This window comes from Rhagoletis pomonella, unplaced genomic scaffold (genome assembly GCF_013731165.1).
Source record: "Rhagoletis pomonella isolate Grant_MI unplaced genomic scaffold, Rhpom_1.0 Rhpom_scaffold_00005, whole genome shotgun sequence".
NCBI lineage: Eukaryota > Metazoa > Arthropoda > Insecta > Diptera > Tephritidae > Rhagoletis > Rhagoletis pomonella.
The window spans coordinates 74,817,261-74,830,793 of record NW_023458559.1 but is presented as its reverse complement, the minus strand read 5'-3'; positions in this window follow the sequence as shown (position 1 = coordinate 74,830,793).

Below are 13,533 nucleotides of genomic sequence, written 5' to 3'. Positions count from 1 at the left end.
ATTATTCAATTCTTTTATGCAATGTCCATTTGTTGGCCTTGGAAGTGAGATGCTTGCTGCTGAAATAGTTGTAATGAGTTTTAACCTTCTCAGGACTAAAAGCCTATAATAAAAAAGTCTATGATTTGAATTGTAAAATGTGATTCATCGAGGACTAAATAAACAATAATATACTAAAACTCTGATATACTAAAAACGAATTCAATTAAAAAAAAAAATTTTGTTGGAAAATAATTTTTTCCAAAACAGTTGTTTCAAACAATTTTATAAAGGTTTTTCCACACAATAAATAATTTCTTCTCCTAAAAAACTTTTTTCCATGCATTCAAGTAATTTTTTTCTTTAATTTTGTTTCCTTCAAAAATTATTTTTTGCCTCATTGTTTTCGAAAAAATTTATATTTCCCCCCAAAATGATTTTTTACCAAATAAAAGCAGTTTCATTAAAATTTTTTATCCTATAAAATTAGTTTTTGTTATTTTTACTAACAAAAATAACTTTTCACGAAAAATATAATTCCAAAAATATTTGTTTCTAATATTGTTGTTATTGTGACATTATATTTTTTATTTCAAAAGTGTTATTGGTTTTTATACAACGATTTGAATTTTCCATTTTCATAAAAAACAAGTCGTGGTATACAGCTCAGCAACGCTGTTGTTTCTAATGCGGTAAATTTTTTTCCTATATTATGTTTTTTTACAAATATTTTTTATTAAAAGAAGATTTCTAAAATAGATAGTTTTTTTAGATTCGAATTAAAAAAAAATCTGAAATAAATAGTTTTTTACATTCTAGTTAAAAAAAACTTCTTTTTGTTGAGATATGTTTTCTTTGGTCCTGAAAGAAGATGAAAAATTTACCAGTCAACAAAATTATGAAAAAGACTTTTTAATATTCCGATATTTGTGATGGTCTGAATTGATAGGACTTCGGCGCTCAAATTTGCATTGCTTTTTTGTATAGCATAGCTAGAGTTTAGGGCCTTTTGATTCGGCTTCTCTTAAGAGCCTAACAATAAGTTTTCGAATCTTAATTTAATCATTTAACTTACATACCATACTTGTGATGAGCCGTTTCTATGCAAGTCATTCCTACGGAATATTGGGCTTCTGCCGGAGTGTCCAGTTTGGGCGATTCAGCTCCAAATGGGCGATTGTTTTTTTTGGATTCTTGCGCGTAAAATTTTATTTTGGGCGATTTTTTCCCGTCAAATCAATTTTTTGTGTGGATTGTGGCTCTTAGTTTATTTCGGCTCGTACTTCTGGGATTCCCAAGTTGTGGTGGACATTCTCGATTCGGATATACGGTGTTCCGGTGATTGTTCGAAGGATTTTGGGTTGCGCACGACGTAGGATTTCGATGCCGCTACTGCTCGCGTTGCCCCGTAAGTCACTGGCGACTGTATGTTCAGTTTGGTTTTAGAACTGTATTCTATATAATCAATTTATACTCGAGACTCACGAGTGAGCGAGAACTAATAAGCCAACCTTCAACTTGAGATGAGTCCTTTGGCTAGAGGCCAAGTAAGTCGCCTGTCCTGGTGGACTCATAGGTAAGTGATATGATTGCTTTGTTTTAAGTCAAATGCGGCCAGTTGCTCTTGTTAAGCTTAAATTTAACTTGCTTACATATTTGCTCGTTGACCTTTATTCGCCAGTTTGCAAGCCAATCGGCCCGTCTTTATGATTACCTAAGAACTCAGTCGCTTGCAGGGGACACTTGGAGCAGTTGATTACTGCAATGTCAGCGGCAAAATGGAACACTGTCGGCTGGTCGTTTGTGAAAATATCCGAGGTGTATAAAACATACAGCCGCGGCGGTGAGGCAAGTGTTCCATTTGTGAGGCCATTTCGTGAAGTCCGCGCTTATTCAATGAATCTTACCGAAAAAGAAGGGATAGTACTGATGAAAATCAGGTATAGAAAAACATACAGATCTCGTACTATTACGAATTTTAATATACCACGGCCAGAAACGCGTCCGCTATGCCTACAACGCCCATTATCTGTTCGTTTAAGTTGCTGCCTAGTATTTCTAAATTCAATGGAAGTAACTTAGAAACGCTTTGCAATTAATTGTTAGACATCCTTTTTCAAAAAACACAAAGAATTTTCCTATTATTTAATTACCGTTTTTTTTTGCGTTAAGACCATCATACAAACGTATAGTTGTACATAAGTATTTATGATTTTCTAAAACGCGTCTTTGCACTTTTGCACTTTTGCGCTTGCCCCACTTGGCTACTCAAACTACTGTACATAGGTGATGTGTGTTGCAATTAATAATTACTTTTTCAACTAAACAATTAAATAGCAGAAAAAATAAGTATGTAGTACGAGTATGTCTAGCCTAATCAGAGGTATGACATAGTTAGCGGCAACATCTGGTGGCCAGCTTAAAGCTTACGAATATTTGTTTGCTTTTTTTGACTTTTTACAAATTTTAACACTTTTTACACTTTTCGGTTGAGAGCAGTTTTGATCGCGAAAAGTTAACTAAACGTTAATTTTTTTATTACTTCAGTGGTCGAGAATGGACTAATTTTTGTGTGAAATTCGGAGTTCGCTAGAGAGGACTTGAGTTTACAGGGAATGACGAAAATGCAGCATATCTACATATGCATTTGTTATTAAAAAAATATATATAAAAAAACAAAAAATTAAGAATTAATAGATATCGAAGGAATTTCAATATTAACTGATTTAGGTTTGTCAAAATAATTTTTTTATGAAAATGTGTACAATAAGAAGAGTTTAAATTAAATTTTGAAATTAATGAAACTTTTCAAAATTTGTATTTTGTAGAGTTACCACACGTTCTCGAAAGAAACACGTTTGAAAAATGATTATTAGCAGAGTTACAGTAAATATTTGAGACTATCCAATATCTACTTTGATACGCACGCTGCAGCTAACTTATAAAACCGCTAGCTAAATGGATTTTAACACTTTCATTGGATTTGTTCATTATATTGGACACATTAGAAAATAATTTTTACTTACGATTTGCAGCGTATTTTTTTTAAATCTCAATTGTTGCCATGAAAAGACGTTGCAGCAGGACGAGAGATGTTTGACGTCAAACTCAGTTGAATTTTCAGTTTTTTGTCGAAAAAATATAATTTCGTCTAGTTTTTATCTTTTTAAGGTCTAAATGAAAGGAATATTACGTTAAAAATAATTGTTAGAATTTAGAAACTTGAAAATTGATTTCCGTACTATTTATATATACATACGTATTAGGGTGATCCTCAAAGTGTCAACATCTAAATTTCGTATGGGCTACCCTTTTATTTTTTTCTACGTCCGAAATAAAGACATGCTCAAAAATTTCGAAATTTTAAACAAATTTGGAGGTGTTTTGAACAAATTTTAACGTTTTTAATCGCGAAAATTCGAAAAAAACCTTGACTTGAAATCTTGAAATGACTTGAATATGTATTCACAAATTCATAGAGTCATAGGTGGTCGAAGTCAAAATTTTGTGGAATCTTTGCCGTTAAGAAAAATTTCAAAATATTTAAAAAAAATTTTAAATAATGTCTTTATTTTGTAGATAGAACAAAAATTAAGCGTGTCCCATGGTGTTGATATTTTCAGGACTATGTATGTATTTATTTTACTCGCTGGCAACTCTATTCGCAAATGTCAATCTAATTTTCATTTACATGTGTTTTAAATAATTATATATTTCATTAATCTTTTATTTAAGATAGTTGGATAACATTTAAAAATTTACGTATATATGTATTTATTTTATAAGCTGGCAACTCTATACAGATATGTTAATCTCTTTTCATTTGATCAAATTTATACCTCACCTTATGTGTATTTTAAATAATTATATATTTCATTTATTTCATATTTAAGATAGGTGGCAACAATATTTAAGAATTTATATCGAGACTAAAGTTTTCACAAATTTCTTTCTTTCGATACCAATATTTAATTCGTTCAGACATATTTAATTAAATCTATGTTTCTGTATAGTTGACAACCCTGTTTTAAATTTCGTCTAGAATGAAGCCAAAAAGTATATATTATATATTGTTATTAATCCAGTAAAACGATTATTCATTGCCCCATAAGCCATTTCCTAAGAAATCTCGAAAAAAATCGTATTCGATGCCATAAATTTATTGGTTTACAGAAAAAACCCTTAAAGCATAAAATAATTTTTTTACGCAAAGATGTGGCCCAATCTTCTGAGTCCATCGATTTTTCAACCGAATTCATTGCATAAAGTATGAAAATTTAGAAAAAGTTTCCTTTTCCGCGCAGCAGCCTCGAACCACCACCTTCAGCTATGTAGTCTCAAACACAATTAACGCGCATTTTAAGACATATGTACATAATCCGTTGGCGGTCCGTATGCCGGTGGTGGCGCGTGCGCAGTGGTGGTGGCATCATATCAAAAACAAAACTGCAAGCAAACAAACAAACTCGTAAATAAAAGCAAAAGAAAATTATAAAGAAAAAAAATGTTAACAAATTTTTCGAAAAAAAATACCAAACAAAAAGTAGTGGAAAATGCATTTTAAAACATTTTTGCTGTCTTGCATATGTCATCGTTATTGCTTTTGTTGTTGTTGTTGTGCACATTGCGACAGCCGTGTGCCTGCAACTGTGTCACTTAATGCTTTAATCTTTATCTGTATGTGCACATTTGTGCAAGTGTACTTGTTGTTGTTAACCTTAGCTCAATGAAAATTGCCATTATGAAAAGTGTGCCAATGGGTCGCCACGTGACCCTGTGCTACTTTTCTATGTACATATGTACTGCCTGCCGCCCCATGCACTCAACGGTTGGTACGTACATATGTAGATAGGTGGGTTGGTTGGTGGGGTGTAAGAGAGATGAACTTGGTGGTGAGAAGAGCGATAGGTTGCCAAACAGAGGAGCAAGTAGAGCAATATAGATAGCTCGACAAATAAACAATGAAATACTAAAGATATATGTACAAGTACATATTTATGCAATTTTAAACGAACACACCCACACACACAAGCACGCACGAGTGCATGATGGCGGTTGCAATGTTTACGAATATGCCGGGAGCAGTTGTCTGCTTGCATTCGAGCAGAAAGATATTTGGGTGGTGGTTGGCGTGTTGGGCGATTTTCTGAGACTTACAATCGCTTGTTTTTATTGGCCTTCCACGCACCAAATTCCGCCACCGACACTACACCTCGTTGCGTCGTCATTTGGTTGTCGCCTGATAACTTTTTGTTTATTATGCACTTGATCTCGTCGCCGAATTGCGTCTGCATCCTTCCTCCATTTTACATGCGCACCCTCTGTTATTCGTCTGCTCGCCTGCTCATCAATGCAACTTGTGCCTACCGCCAGTGTTGCCAGTTTAGTGGGCTAGATTTAGCCGGATGCGATAGCAAACAGCCGGACAAAATTCGATGTATCCGGCAGCCGATTTGTTAGCCGTTTTGCAAAAAGAAAAGTTAACCGTTTTTAGCCGGTTTTGCTATTTGCCTTATTTTATTAAAATTCAAATATATGTACATAAATATAAGTTTCCATTTTTACAAATTTGTCGACCCAAAATCTATTAGAAACTGCTAGCATGTGTTGGACTGTGTTGAGTATATAAAATTGAAAGAATTTTCTCTAATCCGAAGAGTCTTAGATTACTGGGCCGATTTCAATGATTTTTTTTTTATGTGAATATATAGTGACCCAAATGTGAGCTGGGACGCGACGTTTTAGCTTATTATTTTTCTATGAAAGTATAGCTGTTTTTGTGATTTATTTAACGAGTGGTGTAAAGCTTAGCTACGTATCGTCACTAGACACGAATAAAGGCGCGAGCTCAAAAGTTGAGTGCAAAAAAAGGCGCATAAAAAAAATTCAGCGAAGAAAGACGTGTTAAAATATTTGACGGCGAATAAGGATGCGTAAACTTATTTTCGAGGTCAACTATGTTTGCGGGTGTAAAAGTATGTACATTCCTTAAATAGTTTTTGGGGAATTATGCTGAAGTGACAGTCCTTGGCCAAGTATAAATTTATGATTACGCGTCTTTATTCGCCGAAGTTTTTCTTAAGCGCCTTTTTCCGTAATTATTTTTGATGCGTCTTTTTTCGCCGTCGAAACACTAGCGTACCTTTATTCGTGTATAGTGGACCTTTACTAACTAAAAAAAGATTTAATGATTTTACGAGTCTTTCTACTTGCGATTTCTTTAAATAAAACATGTGAATTTTAGTTGAAACATTTTAGCCGCTTTTTTGGCCAATATAGTCGGCTCGAAAAGTTCTGGCAACACTGCCTACCGCCTACCCACGCCCCTTGTTTACATTGCATACGAGTACATATGTATGTTACAAGGGTATCTCTCATTTTTTATTGCAACGCATTACCGTCAGCCATCAATGACGACCATCAAGCCGTGCAATCGAATTTTTTTTTTTGTATTTATATAGTTTACACCGCTTTGTCATTCGCTTCGTATTTTGGCCGACTAGCCGCTCGTCGAACTCATCGTACAATGCAATCAATACTAAAATACATATATGTATGTATGTATGCGTACAAGTGCAGCAGTCTGCTTTGTTTTGGTTGCTCACTTTTTCGTGTTTTCTTGCTCTGCTCTGTTTTGTTGATGGTGGCAAAACGCCCACTAAGTGACGCGCACCCCTCGCAGCCATTGTAGCATAGCGCGCCCCAAATAGTGCATTTCAATATTGCAGCGGAAAATAGACAGCCGCCACGCTGCACAGTGGTACAGCCGTATACATTTTTTTGCAAAAATTAGAAGTAGTCGGCGTAGAACCTCAATTTGCTGTATGCAACATTTATGGATATAAATCAAGCAAAAAAAGAAAAATTCATGACTCCGAAATTTCGCCCATGTGTTTGTAACAATGTTGTATGTATATGGCGTTTTTAATTTTTCACTCTGACGTCAGGATTTTTTAAAGGACTTTGAAATTTCAAAAATATGATAAATTGAAAAATTATTTGAAAAAGCAATGTGGGTATCAAATAAAAGAGACAATCCTGCAGAATTAAAAACTATTCAGTTTTTTGGTGCATAAAGACGTATGGATATGGAAAATTTCCTTCTAAAATATTACCCTTGAATATCCTTGAAAATTTTCAATCCTCGAATTTCGTTCTCTTAACTTTAATAACTTAAAAAATAAAAAATAAAATTAATTAAAATCGAATTTTCAATACCAATTCGTCCTTGTAAACCAAACAACTGTTTTTCAAATCTACAGAATTTTCTCTTTCATTTGATACCCATATTAGTATTGTACATTCCACTGATTTTTTTTAAATAATTTTTTGAATTAATCATATATTTAAAATTTCGAGGTCCTTAAAAAAAAATCCTGACATCAGAGTGAAAAAACTAAAAACGCAACTTTACTATATTTGGCCCATTGTTGCAGCTATCTTGAAAGCTTTTTTTCGCCCTTCGGAAGACTAAATAAAGTTAAGATATTAATTAAAAAAAAAGAAAAATAAATTAAATAAAAATAAATCAAAAATAAATAAAAATATTTTTAAAAATTAAGTGAAATAAAAAAAAATATGTTGTTTCTTTTAAAAACAATAAAATCTAAAAATTAAATTAAAAAAAAATAAATAAACATAAATCGAAAAAGAAGAAACAAAAATTTGATTTTTAAACGAAATCTATAAACTTGAAGCAAATAAAATTTAAAAATAAAAACTGAATTAAAAAAAAGACTTTGTTAAAATAAGTTTCCAAAAATTACAATATATTAAAAAACTATTTTTCTTTTTTAAACAATAAAAGTTAAAGTTAAAAGAAAAAAAATTATAAAAGAAAAAAATCAAATGAGTTCCAAAAAATTTAATGAAATGTTTAAAAATACATATATTCTTTTTAAAATAATAGCAACTATATAAAATAAGTTTCTAAAAATTAAATGAAATTAAAAAATTGAAAAATTAATAACAAAAAAAATGCTGATAATAAGACACAAAGTCTGCTGCCCGATACTCGAACTCAGATCTTCCTAATGGCAGACCTGTGCTTTGCTTAAGGCTAAACTATCCAAATATAAGAATTGAATGTTCAAAAAGCTGAATTTTTCCGCCGAAATCCCACTGTGCGCTGCCTGCATGCCGGCGTGCGCCAACAGCAACTCGTCGCTGCCACCACCACCTCGCTCACTCACTCACTCATTGCTTAGCTATTCGACGCGCGTGCACCCTGACCTGGTTTCGTTCTCGTCATGTACTTGCTGCATTTGTTTCTTATAGATTTATTATATTGCAATATTTATTATTTGCGCATTTTTACGTTGCCATTTTGTCTATAAACTTACCTACATACACTTACATACATATGTACATAAGTGTATACAGTGTAAACTAGAAATATTCTAAGTAGCTTTAGTGCGTACATTGCAAAATAATCTGCATTGCATTTCTTGCACTGTCCATTTGATTGATGGATTGTCTGCGCGTTAGCTAATTTTTATATATTTAATTAATGATGCGAATGTTTTGCATAAAATTATTGAAAACAAATTTGTTAAAAGTCGTATGCGAAAATCCTCAATTTGAAGTTTACATATAAATACGTAATTCCGTTCTGGCCAATTCAGTGGAAAAATTATAGGGTTTGTAGCGTTACATACATAAGAAGCAACTAATATACATACATGAATACAAACATACATATGTAGATGATAAATAAAAATGCATATACATAAGCCTTGTACCGGCGGCAGGATAACGTCGCTGTTAATTGGCACAAGGATACATGCGAGGGTCTTACAAATACAATCAAGGTTAAAGTTTTACATATGTAGATAGATATATGCACATATGTACTTATATGCGTACATATGTACATAAATATGATATTTCACCTTCGTTTCAAGTACAATAGATACATGTGTAACTACATGCATATGTATGTATGTATGTGCAAATCGATGTACATAACTAGCCGCTATTTTTTGAACCAATTCTAAGTACACTACGTACTCGTTAGACCTTTTGCTTACATCTTGTGTTTCTCTAACCGTAGACTTTATACCTACCTACGCTAGATTTCAAGAAGAACTTACAGCCAAAGTTTCTTTGTAGTCAGCAAGGGCGCGGGTGTTGTCATGAAGATGGAAATTTCCAACTGTTAGACAAAATATGCTTAGTAGTTGTGCGAATTGTGGCAATTCTAACACTGGTGGGTTTGAACTTGGATACAAGATTTCGGGGTATCCGCCTAACTACAAATGCTACACCAAATTTGTGCGCCGTCTCATGGCAGCTGTAATAGCTATCGCCCGCTGCCCGCTGTTTCGCTATCATACTCCATCCATCGTATTTTTTATACTGTGGAGATGTCAACCTGGCATTCCTCTAAGCACTCAATAGTTTGCTATGGAGGGTCCGGACATTCTGAGCGAACATCCTTAAGGCGTAGTCCTTATTTCGTGTGATTAATCGTCAAAGTTTGGGGAGCAATTAACCTAGGATATTTTGGGATCTGTTTTTTTACCTTACATGTGGAAGTGTTTTGAAGATGCTCGTTTATATAGTGACCCGCTTACCTTAACAAAAACAGATGATGCAGACTTTAGTGAGCCCTTAAATTGAACCAAGGCTGCACACGAGTTGGTTACTGCATATCGCACTTGGGCTGCTCACATTGCCCAGAGTAATGAGATAGGCTATAAAATTTGGACCATCATTCTAAGACATCTGTTTACGAAAACTTCCATGCGCCTGGTTATTGCAGTAGTAATTTTCTAGGTGGAACTGCCATACAGCAGTAACGGGAGCACATTGGATTCGGAAAGCCCGATCTTTAAGCTGTAACTCAGATTGTATCCGGGGCATGGTAGTTGTTTCGGTGACAATAAACTTAGTCGGGAGGTGAGAACATTAACCCCTTTACTCGTTATAAAGCAACCATCTAAAGGTTACAGGCATCCTACTGGTTGCGCTTAGCGTGATGAGAACTTCTGCCGTTGGCCCATAGAGGGTTCATCCGCCAAAAGCCTCTAGACTCGAAAGCACCAGCAAGCTTTGAGTTACCCAGTATGTTATCCTCGTACGCCGAAGCCGTCATGGTGCTCAAGAAAACCGTCGCCATCACCGCCGTTGGACTGCCGAACGAAGAGATATTCCATTCATCTAGGTTCATGGCGATATAAACGTATAAAGCTGACGAATCGGCTAAGGCTGAAGTGTCTTCTGGCGAATCCGAGCCCGAGATAATAAACTGTTCAATCGGTTTACAGTGAGGGAAATATACTTGAAATTCGCAGGAGAAACAGCGTACAAACTCGCTAAACTGTAAGGAAGAATAGGTCACACTATGAAATATCAAAACCCGAAGACCTCCTAAGAAGTAAAAAAAAAATCGTCAGAGGTTATTTTTGATGGTGTCCAGCACTGGCATATAAAACACATACGTGAGCCGCTAGGCAAATTCTTCATGCAAAAGCAGAGCCCCATTACCAACATAATTTATTAAATTATATTCATCGGTAATACCAGAGGCTCCAGAGGAAACGTATAAAAATACTGCCGACAGCGCTAATTAAATCCTGGAAATAATACTCGGGAAACGCTGCTACTAACCAGCCAACCCTATTCCAGGTGGAAGTATAACATGGCCTGGCGAATTGGTTAAGCCTCTACCCAAAAGGAGACATGTTTCCCTTGGGATTAGTGGTGCAATTTCATTAAGATTGGATTAGACTATTTACTATTTATTTATAAGAGGGAGACCTAAACATCGCGACCAAGGAAGATGTGTTGTAACAAACCCTTTTTTTCATTTGCTTAAAGGCCTTCTTTGGTTCACATTAGTTAAGGAGCCCCGCGGCCGATGCACTGATTTAAACTATCCCTAACAAGGTAAGCAGCTGTAACTATAACGCGCTTCTGTTTTTATCTGCTCGCTAACTTTGTTGTTTTTTCACCAGCGAACAAAGAAATGGCTTATCGAATAAAATCTTTCGTTTAATTGTATCTTACTAGTGTACTGTGATCCTCAGAAGCAAAGTAATGCCTTAGTAAAGGCTTCCTGTTCTCCATATTCATGACTCAACTATCACTGCAAACAAAGCAAACAGCCCTTAAGTAATTTATTCATGCCTAGAAAGCTGCAAGAGTGATTCGACTCTAGTTTTTGAGATTTTAGCTGGTCTGTTACCTTATATACTTGTCCAATAATTTTGTGCTTCTTGCCCCATGGTAGGCCAGTGAAGTGTCCAAGGCTTATTAATGCCTGTTAGACTTATTTAATGGCCACTTTATAGCCATGATTCACTTTGTCCCGGTACCCAAATGAGGTAACTCTGGTTACTGGATGCGGCAAGTATTAAAAGCTGAATTAAATCCCAAGCCAGCGTTTGGAGTGGATGAGTGCATTAGTTTTTATCGTTCGTATTATTGCTGAAGCCAAAATCGAAGGCAGCGTCTTTCAATTGCAAACGACAAATGCGTGCTCGGAAGAAGGGGTGTTATCTCCTCACCTGTGGAACTTAGTAGTGGACGAACAGATACTCACTGATGAAGGCGTCCGTTGCCAAGGGTACGCGGACGACATTGTGATTATCGCCAGAGAGAAATTCGCAAGTACTCTCTGAGATATCGCCCAAAGAGGACTTAATCTAGCAAAAAATTAGTGTGCGGATATAGGTTTGAATAATAATCCCCCTAAGACAGCTATTGCACCCTTTACCAAAAAAAGGACTGCAAAGTAGATGAGGAACTTGACCTTGGAGAGGGTCGCTGTCGGCGTCGCCACAGGAGTGAAGTATCTGGGACTTATCTTGGACTCCAAACACCTGTGGAGGACTCTTGTTGGGGCGACCGCTTCCAAGGCTATGAGAGCGCTGAAGGTTTAAACGTCTAGTGGGCAAATACTGGGATTGCACTTCAAGGATCCCAAGATGGATATACAACATGATAAATAGTAACCTATTGGGCAGTGGCTTGGGATTCCAGGACTACTCTGGAAACGATGAGGCAGACTCTCACCAAATTAAACACCTGGCGTGTGTTTGCATTACGAGGGCAATGATGGAACTTGAGCCATTGCATATTTCAGTTGAACAGGCTGCAAAGCGGACGCCCCTTAATTATGCAAGAGAGCGCTTTGGTAAAGATAAGGTTTCGTCGTGATGAATTCGCTTAGGCGGTTGCAGAGCCAAAGAAGAAGAAGAAGCTATCTCTAGTTCTAGTCCCCAGGCATGCCATGCATAGAGAAGTAGTTTTCACAAGAAACTTACGGTTGAAACATATAACAAGGCGACCTGCAGGACCTCAATCATGGAGAGACACATCCTGGCAAGCACACTAAAATGGTATACAGATGGCTCTAAAACTCCTGAGGGGATTTGGAGCAGGCGTCTACGGCCCCAGATTGAAGCTCTATGCGTGCTTCGTAAGAACAATCGAAGTGAAAGGATCTTAATTTTAAGCGACATTTAGGCGGCACTAAAGGCTCTCTCATCCTACGATATCAAATCCTCAGTGGTTCTGGTATGTGTAAAGGGGCTTCTCATTAAGCATGACTCTCAGATATTTGATTTCTTTAGTGATTTTTTCCCCCTTTAAGTAATTGTTCTAATAGTTTCCTACTCTTCCTTGATCTACTTCTATAAACTAAAGTCCTTGATTGTCACGTAATAGATTATCCTGGGGATAACGTCAACGAAGAAACATCTTTAGTTTTTGAATATATTTATTAGCAACAAGAAACCTTGTTAACATCTTGTCTAAGAGAATTATCTCATTTATGTCCACAACAGTTAGTTCAAAACGATATTTGTCACGAACAAAAATAAGATACCCTATTTCCAATTACGAATTCTCTCAACTGAGATCAACTATCACGCAGGCTAGACTAATGTAGGCGCTTGTCACAGAGAAGAGACACAAAGATTTTTTTCACTTTGTATTTCCCTCTTTTCAGGGATTTGATAGCCACCTGACTGACAATGTAACAAATAATCGTCATATTGGTCTGGAAATTATCAGAGCATTAACGTTTCTAAGTTAAAACTAACACGACACTTTAAAACATCCATACTTTATTTTATTTTATTTTATTGTATATATTTTTATTTTTTCTTCATTTTTAGCGCATTCATGTACTATGTATGCATTAGCAATCCTTGAATTGCTGAACTTTTCATGTGTGTTGTATTGTACTCACTTTTCTCAAATTAAGTTAAATATATTTACCTTTTGTTTATATTTTTCAACTTGTTAATAATTTTACTAGTTTCTCATATACATTTGTTGCATATGTATGTATGTATGTTTATAAGTATGTATGTATGTATGTGCATTCGAGTAAATAAAAACAAAGGCTTTGCTGTGCTGCTCAGTGAGCTTTAAGCTCACATCTAAACGGCTGATATAGTAATTAGCGTTGTACATACACGCATGCATGCATACTACGTGTATATATATACATGTATATATATATGCGTAGGTATTTGTATACTTAGTTATAAATGTGTAAGAATACCTTTGAATGCATTGTTTCCTTTTTTGTTTGTATAATCC